The 12,746-nt window shown below is 45.9% G+C and overlaps 1 pseudogene; it reads left to right on the plus strand.

Annotated features, from left to right (window-relative positions):
• The first annotated feature begins 1,065 nt into the window (after positions 1 to 1,065).
• On the plus strand, positions 1,066 to 2,256 carry LOC102506365 (annotated as a pseudogene).
• The last annotated feature ends 10,490 nt before the right edge of the window (positions 2,257 to 12,746 follow it).

Raw genomic sequence — 12,746 nt, forward strand, 5'->3', positions numbered from 1 at the left:
TATGTATCTGTGGGGGCAAGAGGTATATGGGAAATCTCTGTACCTTCTTTTTAGTTTGGCTGTGAGCCTAAAATGGCCCTAAAATTTTTTTTTTAATTATCAGCAGAAAAAAAAATCAGTGAACACAAATAAAGCCAAGCAGCTGTGTTCATGTTAACATCAAAATGGAACCCCAGGTGCAGTAGTCTTTGGATCTGTGTCCCCAGCTGGTGGTGGCCAAGAGCTGGGCGAGTATTTGGCTGATGCAGTTCTGACAGCTCTGGTCATGATGAAGTTCTGGTTTGTTGAATTCGTGTTCAGTCGCATCCGGTTATTAATGTTTGAGCAAAATTTAAAAAATCACCACGGAAACCAGGAAGCAACGCTCCTATTTGGGGAACCAACTAATGGAAAGTATTATAAAATAAGAAACACAGCTGACGCTTCAGCAGTGGGATTTGTGGCATCTCTCCCACATTAGACAGTTAATGTCCACCCTGTTTGGTACCACGTAGCAGTACTTTTAGCCTTTGGAATTTGAAACTGCATAACTGTTGGAGAAGTTTAAAAAGGAGAAAAATAATGATTTCCCAAATAATTAAAGAGTTTGCAGAGCTGGAGCCATGGGAAGCAGAGTGATGGAAGTGAAAGGCGGGGCAGCACCAGAGAGAGTCTATGCTGGCGTCAGGACCTGTGGGTTTGAATTTCAGTTCTGCTATTCACTCAGTGTCTTTTCACAGGACACTTCACTTCTCTGAGTCTTACTTTCCTCATCTGGAAGTTGAGAGGGTTGCCCTAGATTAATCATTGGTTGCCCAGCCAGGAGTCTGAAGCCAAGAGAAATGTGGTGCGGTGAAGGTTATGGTACCAGCTTCCACATGGTTTGTACACATGGTGCAGCCCACATGCAGTGCTCCGTTGGGAGAGGCAGCTTGTACACTCATGGACATGGAATCATCTGCAAAGGAGGCAGCCTTTTGAATGTGCTCACAGTGCACCACTCTGGGTATGTATCCTGAGGCGCTGAAAGCAGAGGCTGGAGCTAATGATATTCACACACCCATGTTCATAGCAGCATTATTAACAATGGCCAAGAGGAGGAAGCCGCCCAAACATCTATCAACAGATGGACAGAGAAACAAAATGTTTGATTCAGCCATAAAAAGTAAGGGATTTTTGATATACACTAAAACTTGGATGGGCCTGGAAAACATTATGCCAGAAAAAAATAAGCCAGATACAGAGAGGCAAATATTGTAGGATTCCATTTATATGACGTTTCAAGAACAGGCCAATTCATGGAGACAGAAAATAGAACAGAGGTCACCAGGCGCTGGGGGGAAGGCAGAAGGAAGAATCACTGTTAATAGGTATAGAGTTTTTGTTGGAGGTAATGAAAAAATTTTAAGTATGGGTAGTCCTGGTATCTGAGTGATTCCCTGGGCTCAGCAAAGGGACCAAGTTTCTGGAGCCCTAAAGACAAGGGGAAACACCCCAAAATATGAACTCCTTTCCCCTCTACCTTCATTGGCCATGCAGCTGCCGAGAACAAAGGCTGAATCTCCTGATACCTGGCAGACAAAAGCAGTATTGCCTCAGAAACTGGTTGCTTCTCTGAGGTGCCCACAGATGTATTTAGAGAGAAGCTTCAGGAACAAGCCGAGGAGCAGCTGTTCTTCTGTGAGACTGGGGAGATTCTTCGAAAGAATCTGGATGCCATCAAGGAGGCAATGCTTCAGGCAGAGGAAATGGCTGCTGGGATGACCAGGAAGCTGGAGAAATAGGAGAAATGCTTGAAGAAGGAAGACAGACAGCTTCTGCCATGGCCCTCACATCTTCAGAAGACCGCAGTGGTGTTCTGGGGGAGTGCGAGGGGACAGGTGAGAGACCCATAAAAAAGAAAAACCAAGAGCCCCAGGAGGCTCCTCAGGAGAATGGGATGGAATATGCATCCGTCTCTTTCTCCAAAACCAAGAAAAAGAAATCCTCTTCCAGGGAGGAACTGGTTAGTAGTGATCTTGAACAGACAGTTGGCAGTGAAGTCTTCCCAAGAGGAAGAAATCCTTCCCCAAAGAGGAACAGTTAGTGACTGACCCTGAAGAGTCAGGAAACAAGGGTGTCCCCAAGAAAAAGAGGAAATTCTCTTCCAAGGAGGAGCCGCTTAGCAGTGGACCTGAAGAGGCTGCTGGCAGCAAGGACAGCAGCTCCAAGAAGAAGAAAAAGTTCCAAAACCTACCCCAGGAAGATGGGAATGGACAACTCCCTCGGAAGGAGTAACCCATGGAGAAATCTCCCAGCCCATCCCCTACACTCCAGGAAAAGCAGATTCAAGATTCACAAGAGTCAGGGAGAGAAAAAGAATTTTAGATAAAGAGAGTGATGATGGTTACACAACATTGGGAATATATTTAATGCCATTTAATTGTTTACTTACAAATGTTTAAAAAGATAAATGTGTTATGGCTATTTCACCATGACAAAAAGAAATGGTTTTTAGTGAGTTGCTTTGTATGCTTCTGTTAAAAACTTTTTTTTTTTTTTTTTGGCATGTAAATCAGCCCTCTGTAAAGTCAAGAGGAAGGTGAGAAAATGGAAAGGGAGGTAGGTGCTTAGGGATGAAGTCCAACTGGAAATCATGACGACTGAAATGTTTGACGGTGTGTGTGCTGGCGCTTGTGTGGCTTTGGGGAGATGTGAGGAGGACACGGATTTAAGAAAGAGCAGAGAAGTTCAGAAAGGCAAGAGGGAGCCAACGGCCGAACGCAGGGGGCAACTTTTCCCCCAGCGGGATCGCTGTCTCCAGACTCCCGAAGTCACACAGACGCCCAGTTTGCTCAGCGGCTGTGGCTGGGTAAAACTTGTCATTATCCTCCTCCCCGGGAAGTTTAGTGACTGTCCTTCCAGAGCTTTTCTGCTCTTACCAGCTATGTCGGGTTTTCATATGGGCACATTTCTTCCATCCATAAGAGTCTGAACAGAGGGTGGTGACCCCCCTTTTCTGCTTAGTGCTACCATTGCTCCCATGGCCTCTGAGACTTAGTTCCCATCTGTAGTACGCAGGTCACACTCACCGTTACCTTGGAGAGCAGTAATTCCTCGACTATGCACCGTGCTCCACAGTTTAGAGAACACTCTGGAAGGCTGCCCCCCTAGAAAGTCAGGTCCATGGAGGCAGGCATTCCTTTCTGTTTTGCTCTCAGCAGCATTCCCAGCCCAGGGAGCAGGGGTGCCACACAGCAGACGCACTGTCAATATTGCGGGGTATGTGGTGGGGTGTGGTCTCCGGGCAATGCTGGGAGGTATTTTTCTCCTCATCTTACAGATGAGAAAAATGAGAATCAGCAAGACTGAGTAACTGACCCAGCAATCTGGGATTAACACAGGTGGTCTGACTCCAAGTGCAGTGAATAAGAAGCACAGCCAACTAAACACTACAGTTTTTAAACTCCCATGAAGGTGTATGAAGCGAATATTTTGAGCCCTTTGGATGCTGCTGCTTTTTCCTGTTATTCTCCTCCCACCCATTTTTTCTTCCTTCCGGTTTTCCTTCCCTTTCCCATATCAGCTTCACTCTTCTTCTTACCAGTATCCAGCTCTTTGCTCTTCCAGCTGTGTGAGGATACCCCTGTGGGGCCCTACACTCCCCTCCAAATTGCTTGTTGGAGAATTCCTTCCAACCACTCAGGTTCTCCCCTCCGGAGTCCCAGCCCACACAGCCTGTTCTGTCCTAACAGCTTCCCAGCAATTCTGTTGTTCCCCTTTATAGAACAGGGCTGGCTTCTGCCTGGCTGGCCCGCTGGTCAAAGCGTATTAAAGCGTTTGTTACATGGGGCAGAATTCCAGGCTCTTGCAGTCTTTCTTCTCCGTATAGGACTCCAAGTCCTTGCTTAAAACTCCCTCTGTGTTTACCAGCAATGACACACACTTATGTCATGAGCTTCCTAATATGATGCCCTGAAAAGAGCACAGCACCATCTTTGCAGTATTCCTGCCCCAAATACATAAATGATGAGGAAGCATCAGACAAACCCCATTTGAGGAGCATGCCATAATGTGACTGGCCTGTGCTCTTCCAAAACATCAAGGTCGTGAAAGATAAGGAAAGCCTGAGGAACTGTCCTAGATTGAAAGAGACCAAAGGGATATGGCAAGTGAATGCAGCTGTGATCCTGGTTTGGGTGCTGGACCTATAAGCAAGATAATTGGCACAGTCAGTGAAATCTGAATGGGGTCTGTGGATTAGACGGTGTTATTGAATCAGTGTCAATTTCCTAATTGTCATGGTTGTACTGTGGTTATGCTGGAGCATGTCCTTGAACTTGGGAAACACACACTCAAGTAGTAAGTAAGGAAGCTTCGCCCTGCCTTTGAAAGCAGGATAACAGCAAAGTGGGTGAGAGGATGGGCTTTGAAATACCACCTACCTGACTTCTATCGCAGGCCAAGCCTCAGTCTCTTCATCTGTTCAGTGGAGCTAATACTGTACCTGCTTCAGAGGGTATTTTAAGAATTCAATGAGATGATGTTGGTAAAGAGGTTACCCTGGTGCCTGGCGTGTGGCACGCCCTTCATAACCTCTGGCCATCTTTACTGCCTGCACATGTTGCAAGGGGGTGAAGAACTTTAACTGTACAGAACACTTTTTTCCCAGCTTTGTGGCTGGGACCCTCCCAGGTTCCCACCTGGCCGATCTGCTTTGAGAACACGTCAGCGTCATCGTGGGCACAGTTGCCCTGGCTACTAGCTACTAGTCAGAATTATTTTCTTTGGCCTGAATTCAGATTCCCAAGTCAGAGTGTTGTAGTCTGAAGGAAAGCTTTGGCCCGGAGCCTTTGCTTCACAATCTGGGCTTCCCTTCCCTGGTGTCAGCATCCTGGGGCCAGCTTCTATCTCTTCCTGAACAGCCTGGGGCTTGGTTGAATTTCCTCTCAGCCTCCAGAGGGCATGACTCTGGATCTGGAGGTGGCCCATCTAAATGTCCTCATTTCAGAAGTTCTGGAAAGCAGCCAGGTACTCCCGGACAGTGGCTTCTTCCCAAAAGTTGGCCATCAGTCTTCCTCAAAGGTGGGCAGGCCAGACCCCTGGGGGCCTGGCGTGTAGCTCCTGGGAAGGGAAGTGGCATCTCTCTGAGCCGGACATTGGAGGGTGTGGTTTAGGCCCTACTTGGCGTCATCACTTAAAGCACCTGTGCAGGAAGTCACAGAGGGAGGGCGAGCTCAGCTCTTCACAAATTTGATAGCAAAGCCTTCCTTAATTTTACTCTTCACCCTCTTTAGAAACGCTATCTATCTTGGTCTTTCAAGTATTGAATCATTTAGACTGAAATGTTCAACTAAGTTGTGAAGCAAAATTATTTCGTTATTTGTTATCTGAAGATTTCTGTTGGTTGGGAATCCAGATGAACACAGTGAGATGGCTCACCTCTGCCCCGTGATGTCCAGGGCTTCAGATGGCAGGTGTTGAGGAAGGCTGGGGGTCGGAGTCATTCAAAGGTGCTTCACTCACATGTCTGGTGATTGACGCTGGCTGCCAGCCCGGAGCTTTGCGGGGGCCATCTGCGGGAACATCCACATGTGGCTTCTACATGTGGCCTGGGCTTCCTCACAACACGATGGCTTCTTCCAGAAGGCAAGTGTCCAGAGACAAAGAGAGCAGGGTGAAGGCTGTATTGCCTTTTATGACCTGGTGTATTAGTCAGAGTACTTGAGAGAAAAAAAAAAACCAAGAGGAGATACATGACTGTTGACTCTTGAACAACATGGGTTTGAACTGTACAGTTCCACTTATACAGGGATTTTTTTCAATAGTAAATACTACACTACTATGCCATACTTGATTGGTTGAATCCTTGGATGCAGAACCATGGATACGGAGGAACCTTGGATATGGAGGGCAGATTATAAACTATATGCATATTTTCAACTATGCAGAGGATCAGCATCCTTAATCCCTGTGCTGTTCAAGGGTCAGCTATATATATATATAATATATAATATATAATATATAATATATAATATATAATATATAATATATAATATATAATATATAATATATATAAAGAGATTAAATTTTAGGAATTGGTTCATGCAATTATGGAAGCTGCAAGTCCAAAATCTGCAAAGTAGGCCAGTAGACTGGAGACCCAGAGAAGAGCCAAGGCTGCAGTTCAAGTCCAAAAGCCATCTGCTGTAGAATTCCCCCTTGCTTGTGGAAAGTCAGTCTTTTGTTCTATTTGAGTCTTCAACTGATTGGATGAGGCTCACCCACATCATGAAGGGCAGTCTGCTTTACTCATAGTCTACAGACTTAAATGTTAGTCTCATCCCCCCAGACCCTCACAGAAACATCCAGATAATGTTTTACCAAAGATCTGGGTGTTGAGGGGTGAGTATAGTTCAGTGGTAGAGCATGTGCTTAGCGTGCATGATGTCCTGGATTCAATCCCTAGTACCTCCACTAAACAAAAACAAAACAAAACAAAACAAAACAAAACAAAACAACAACAACAACAACAACAACAAAACCCCAAATATCTGGGCACTGTGGCCCAGCCAAGTTGACACATAAAATTGTATTTTGTGTGTAATTGCACCTGGTTTCAGAATTCACACAGCCTTACTTCTACCACATTCTGTTGGTCAAGGCAGTTGCAAAGGTCTAGCCAAATACAAGAGAAGGGAACACAGAACACCACCCACCCCTGACCCCTGGTGCCAACTCAGTGGAGGAATATCAGTGTCTTGCTGTAAGAAGCATATGCATGTGGCGTGAGGATATATATTGGTGTGGCATCTTTGGAAAATACCATATCACAGATGCAATCTGTAATATAAGGGAAAAGGCAACCAATTTATAATAAAATATTATGTCTTTCAAAATACAAGTTCTCGGGTGTGGCTGTGCTCAAAGTTGTAGTAGAGAAGTCAAGTGTCCTGCAGCTGTACACAGCATCACTTTGCATGTGGGCACCGCAGTTGCAGACTGCTCCAGGTATATCACTTGGGAAACCCAAAAAACACAAATGGAGCTGCTGTGGGCAGTGTGATTATTCCAAAACGATGAATGCTGTAAAATCCTACACAAGACAAAGAGCAATTTTTCCTCTGTTTACAGGGTAGTTGCATTCCTGGGGGTGGTGGAGGAGTGGGGAATCGGGGCATATAAAAATATGCAAAAATGACTTTACCCATAAACATGGGTAAAGTGGAGTTAGGTTTCAAGGCTCAAAGCACTATAAATAGTTTTACCTATAAGAATGTCTCGGGAAACACTCAAACATCGTGTTGGGTACAGGACAGTTCCTGCAGAAGTACCCAGCCCTTTGCAGGAGGGCTTCTGGCATCCCTGATCTCCCCCTACTAAAGGCCAAGAGTGCCCTCTCCAGCACTGAGACCACCAAAACCAGCCCCCACACCTTTCTAAAACTCCTCCTGGAGGGCAGCAGCCACCCTATTGAGAACCAGTGCTGTCAAGGAAAGGAACAGAGAAATTCCAAAGATTCCCTTGGAGAAGGTCTGGGGAGTGTAGAAATGAACCAACCAGTGCCAAAACGGAGAACAGAAGACAAAAAGCCCAATGCCACAGCTGATAGGCGAGACCACCCTGTGTTTGTGTGTGGCGGAGGGGAGGGTATGTTCTGACCCATCCCAGAGACCCCCACCTGCTTCTCCAGGGATCCAGCACCAGCCAAGACTGGCCACAAAAGAGGCCTTTCCTGCATGTCCACTGTCGTCTGCATCATGGGACCCTAAGCTTGTAGGACGTTTCCCACACTGGGAGTGAAGCAAGGGAAAAAGGAATGGAATGGCCAACAGTGTTTTCTTTTTGATCATTGCACCCTAATAGTTGGGCCTCTCCTTGGTTACCGATGAAAGAAAAATCTTAGGCCTTATTGGGACTAATTGACAAAAATTAGAAACTTAAAGGTGTCCTCATTTTTTAAAAAAAACAAAGCATCATTCAGGAACCTCTATGTCATACCTAATATATCTTTTAATTTCCTACCCCTGGGCCTTTGCATCTGTCATCCGCCCTGTTAGAATTTCATCTTCTCTGGAAGCCTGTGTAAAGCCTGTTCACCCTCAGTCCTACCTCCTTCATGAGGTCTGGTGTGCCCAGCCCAGCCCAGGAGAACGCTCTTCCTCCTCCACACACCTCTGTCTCTCGTAGGCCCATCAGACTCACGGGACTCATTGGACTCTCAACATGCTGCGTGTATCTTTCATTAGGCTCTTCTCTCTCACTGGATTTTTTTTTAAGGGCAGCAACTCATGCTGATGCCTATGTTTCTGTGCATCTTCCCCCAGCACCTAGTCCAGTGTCTTGATCAAAGGACAAATATTTCAGATGAACTCAACAGGAATGAAACTATCAATTCTGCCACTTGAAATATCGTGACTTCAACCTCTTGAGGTCAAACTAAACTAAACATTCGCATCACTGGGAATTAATTGCTGAATTTTCAGAACTCCGTTCTTCCTGTCGGGGGCTGAACTTTGCTACTTTAAATGATAGGGCATTGATTTTGTTTGAGTGAATGTTGGGAACAGCTGCAGGGGAGGGAAAGCTGCAGAGGTCTGAGCCAGGAAGTCAGGGGCAGGTGAAGAAGGGAGTAAATTCTCCTTGGCCTTAAAGAGGCACAGCCCTGATTCCCTCTCGAGGAGGAGGGCAGTGTGAGAGTTTCTTCAGCTACCTGAAGGGAGTCGTCAAGAATTATCCTCCTCAAATGTTATGACCTGTTCCCTTGTCACATTTTCATGTCTAAATATTCCCATCAATCATTTCAGAGACTCCCAGAGCCCCTGTGTGGAGTTTCTCCGCCCCTCAAGAGGAGAGAACTTTCAGAAACCCACTGAATTACAAGAACTTCTTCATTTTTGTTTTTAGCTGATTGGGAGGTTTTGTTGTTGTTTTTGTTGCTTTAAATTTAATCACAGGCCCTGGATCTGCTTTCACAAGAGTGTCTGTGTCCTTGTCTTTATGACCTTGTTCAATCCTCAAGTTAGGACTCCCCGTATCTCACAGTTTCATAGTGGCCTGAACACCCCCTACCTGGCATTTGTACAAGTGTGCTTAAAACTCTACTTTTTAATGATCTGTTTAACGCTTCCTTCTCCTGCTGAGCCGCATACCCCATGAGGGCAAGTGGCCAGGCCTGCTGGGTCCACCACTGTGCTGTTGGTTCTTGGCACAGAGTGTAGCACGGCTCGGTTACTGTGCACCGAGTGGGAAAATAGTTCGGCAGTTCCTCAAAAAGTTAAATGTAGACTCACCATATGATGCTGCAATTCCACTCCTAGGTATCTACCCAAGGGAATTGAAAACATATGTCTACACAGAAATTTGTCCACAAATGTCCATAGCAGCAATAGTCATAATAGCCCAAAAGTGGAAACACCCAAATGTCTGTCAGCTCATGCAAGGATGAATAAAATTGATCCAGCTATACAGTGGAATAGTATTCAACATAGAAAGCAATGAGGTCCTGTTGCATGCTACAAATGGGGGAACTGTGGAAACATTAAGCTAAATGAAATAAGCCAGACACAGAAGGCCACATATTGTTTGAATTCACTTAAATTACATGTCCAGAATAGGCAAATCCATAAAGACAGAAGGTAGATGAGTGGTTGCTAATGGGTAGGGGAAGAAGGTGATGGGAAATGACTTTGCATGAGGTTTCTTTTGGTCATGAAGGAAATCCTTTGGAATTAGAGAGTGGTGATGGTTGCACAACACAGGACTATATTTAAAAACATTGAATTGTAAACTTTAAAGTGCTGATTTTATGTTATGTGACTCACATCTCAATTTTTAAAAATATAATCTTAAAATGTACATATCTGTTGAGCAAACGATTCATACCCCAAAACAGACTCAGGGGGCTCTGGATCAGCTCTAAGCCTGCTGGGTTTTCCTGCTAGCCACGGGTCACAAGGAAACCTGGTCCCTAAAGGGTGAGATGTTGGCACTCTGTGTGAGAAAATGGTGTGGCAGCGATTTATCTGCGTTTGTGTGTTGGCTGCCAGCTCTCTGGCTGGATATGGTCCATTACTGACATTTTTACTAACTTGAGGAGAGGAAGTTGGAGAGGGAGGCCTTGTCCACTTTTTTCTTGAAACTGATTTCTGGTGTGTGCCAGGTGAACAAAAACATCCTAGATATCGAGGCCAAGTACATCAGCTTAATCAAAGCGGGACGGGGCAGGTGGCAGATACTCAAGTTAGAACTTGGATGTATTTCACTGCAGGCTTTGGAAGCTTACATAAGACGCAAAAGAAAACCAGTTGGGGCCCTGTGGAGTCATGGTTTAGAGCTGTCATGAATCCAGAGAAATGTGCTCTGTCTGTAGTACAAACTCTGGTGGAATGGATGTAGGGTGGGGGACAGACATTCCAAGTGAGAATATTCAGGGGCCCTTCAGTCTGAACAAAGGGAATTTTCAGGGTTTGTTCTTGCAGATGAATTGACTCTGAATGAAAAGGGAGGGCTGATCCTTTACAAGGCTATCTCAAAGAGATCCTGAGAAAATTCAAAGTGATAAAGGGAGAAACTGTTTTTGCAAGAGAGACACAAGGCTACACTAATTATTTGCTCTTGTCACCAGGCCTCTGGGAGGTCAAAACTGACCTGCACTTGTGTGCATTTTGAAAGGTTCCTAGTATATTAAAATGGGAAGAAATGCTCCCTCCCCCAGAAAGTTTACTGAGAACTGTGGTCTATTTTAAATATTTACGTTTGACAGATTAATACTTTTATCACAGAAAAATAAAGGTAATTACGCTTTTGCAAGATGATGCCAGGGCATATTTTAAATATAAGTATATTACATGAAGTGTCTACAGGCAGTGATGGAACTCACATTTAGAGTTCTACCCTGAAGGTCACTTTCTTTCAATCCATCATCTAGAGATAACAACCAGAGCCAGAGGATGGGGCCCCTTGTGAACTGTGAGACCTGAGCCCAGGGCCCTCTACCTCACGCTGACCCCGAAGCAGGCCCCGCAGGCCCTGGGAGCCATAGCAGTTCTTGGGTTGGAGGGAGATGATGCAGACTCAAAAGCTGTGTTTGCAGGGGAGGGTGCAGCTCAATGGTAGAGCTCATGCTTTGCATGTGTGAGGTCCTGGGTTCAATCCCCAATACCTCTGTTAAAAAATGAATAAATAAAATAAATAAACCTAATTACCCCCCCCCCAAACAGCAACAACAGCGAAAGCTGTGTTTGTTTGTAAGCCAGTTCTTGTTCTTATTAAGACCTTTCTCTTCAGCCAAAAAGCAACTTGCTCTTGAGACCTAGTCCCCCTTCTGGCCAGTTCCACGTGCTTATTTGCTGCTGCCCTGCAGTGCCTGGGCGTTTCAGTGGGATATGATCTTAGTCAACAGCAGTAGCTTCTTACATGGGTAAAGGCAGTTGTTATTCGTTTTCCAACTGCAAACAACCAGAGTGCCGAGCAGGGCCACCCTTCAGCCCTCCTAGGTCTCACTTGGTGGACTGGCTCCTGTGAAGGGCGTCTGTGAGGCCCCATGCATCTCTTTTCCTGCAGCCTTGAACCCAGATGGCCACACCCTCCAGTGACTTGGAATGGCACTGTGAGCCCCAGGACCCATTAGGGACTCATCTTGAGAAATGTGGGCAAGGGAGGTTGGTTTGGCTTCGTTAGAGCACCTCTGAACAAGAGTGAGGGGACACACAGGTGTTTTGGGTCACTGTAGAGGGCAAGCTCCCTGAAGAAGGCTCTTGGATGCTAATCTCTGTGTGGGGTACCAGTTGTGAACTACCTGGCCATTCCCCAATTGTGGCAGTCAGGGAACATTCCAGGACACCTGTCATGTACTGAGTATTAATCAAACATTTGTCATGGCATCATCTTCTTTCATCTTTTCCACAACCCAATGATATAGGTACTATTCTCATGCCCATTTCACAGATGAGGAAACCAAGGGTAGAATGACCAAGCAACTTGCCCCAAATCACACAGCTAAGGAGTAGCAGAGCTAGGATCTGAAGACTGGTCCATCTGACTCCAGAGTTCAGGATCTCAGAAGCTTTATTTCTGGGTTTCTGGAGGACTGGCCTTTCCAAACCAACCTTACGTTCCCCAGGGCCTTTATGCTCCACAGGGCTGAGAAAAGAAGGATCCTGCAGCGTGGCTGTGATTGTAAACAACAGGGACATGCAAAGCTCAGAACCTCGGGAGGAAGGAGATCACAAACCACTCCCAGAAGAGTTGTGAGCAGGGAGGCAGGAGGAAATGTCTGCGCCCTTGTGGAGACAGCCTCCTTAGCAGGTCAGCCAAGGTTTCCCTGCAGCCTCTCAACAGGGGACTGGGGTCCAGCAGAGACAGAAAGAGACTCAGGAATCTTGAAGCAGGAAAGAAGCTTGGTGAATATTCACCCTGTCATGTTCCCGATGGGAACTAAGTAAAGCACACCCTGTCTGTGAGCACAACCTGGCTCTCCTGGCTTCCACATCTTTTAGAAGATGGGCCACTTTCTGAATTAGGAAGCCAAGGGTCTGAGAGGTGGTGTCATTGACCATGGACAGGAACCCAGCCTCAAGTTCCTTGGGATCTGCCACCTGTTAAAGTAACAGTGGACTATAGATGGGAGGCTGTCTTCAAACCCTCTTAGGATGGATCGATCAGATGTATTTTTGTGAGCATAAGAATTATCGGGGGGCATGTATTAAAAATGACTCCAGTCTGACTGAAGGTCCTGTTGTCGATATACTGTTATCACTCCTGATCCAAAAAGTCCCCAACCCATT

This window comes from Camelus ferus, chromosome 6 (genome assembly GCF_009834535.1).
Source record: "Camelus ferus isolate YT-003-E chromosome 6, BCGSAC_Cfer_1.0, whole genome shotgun sequence".
In the NCBI taxonomy this organism is placed as follows: Eukaryota; Metazoa; Chordata; class Mammalia; order Artiodactyla; family Camelidae; genus Camelus; species Camelus ferus.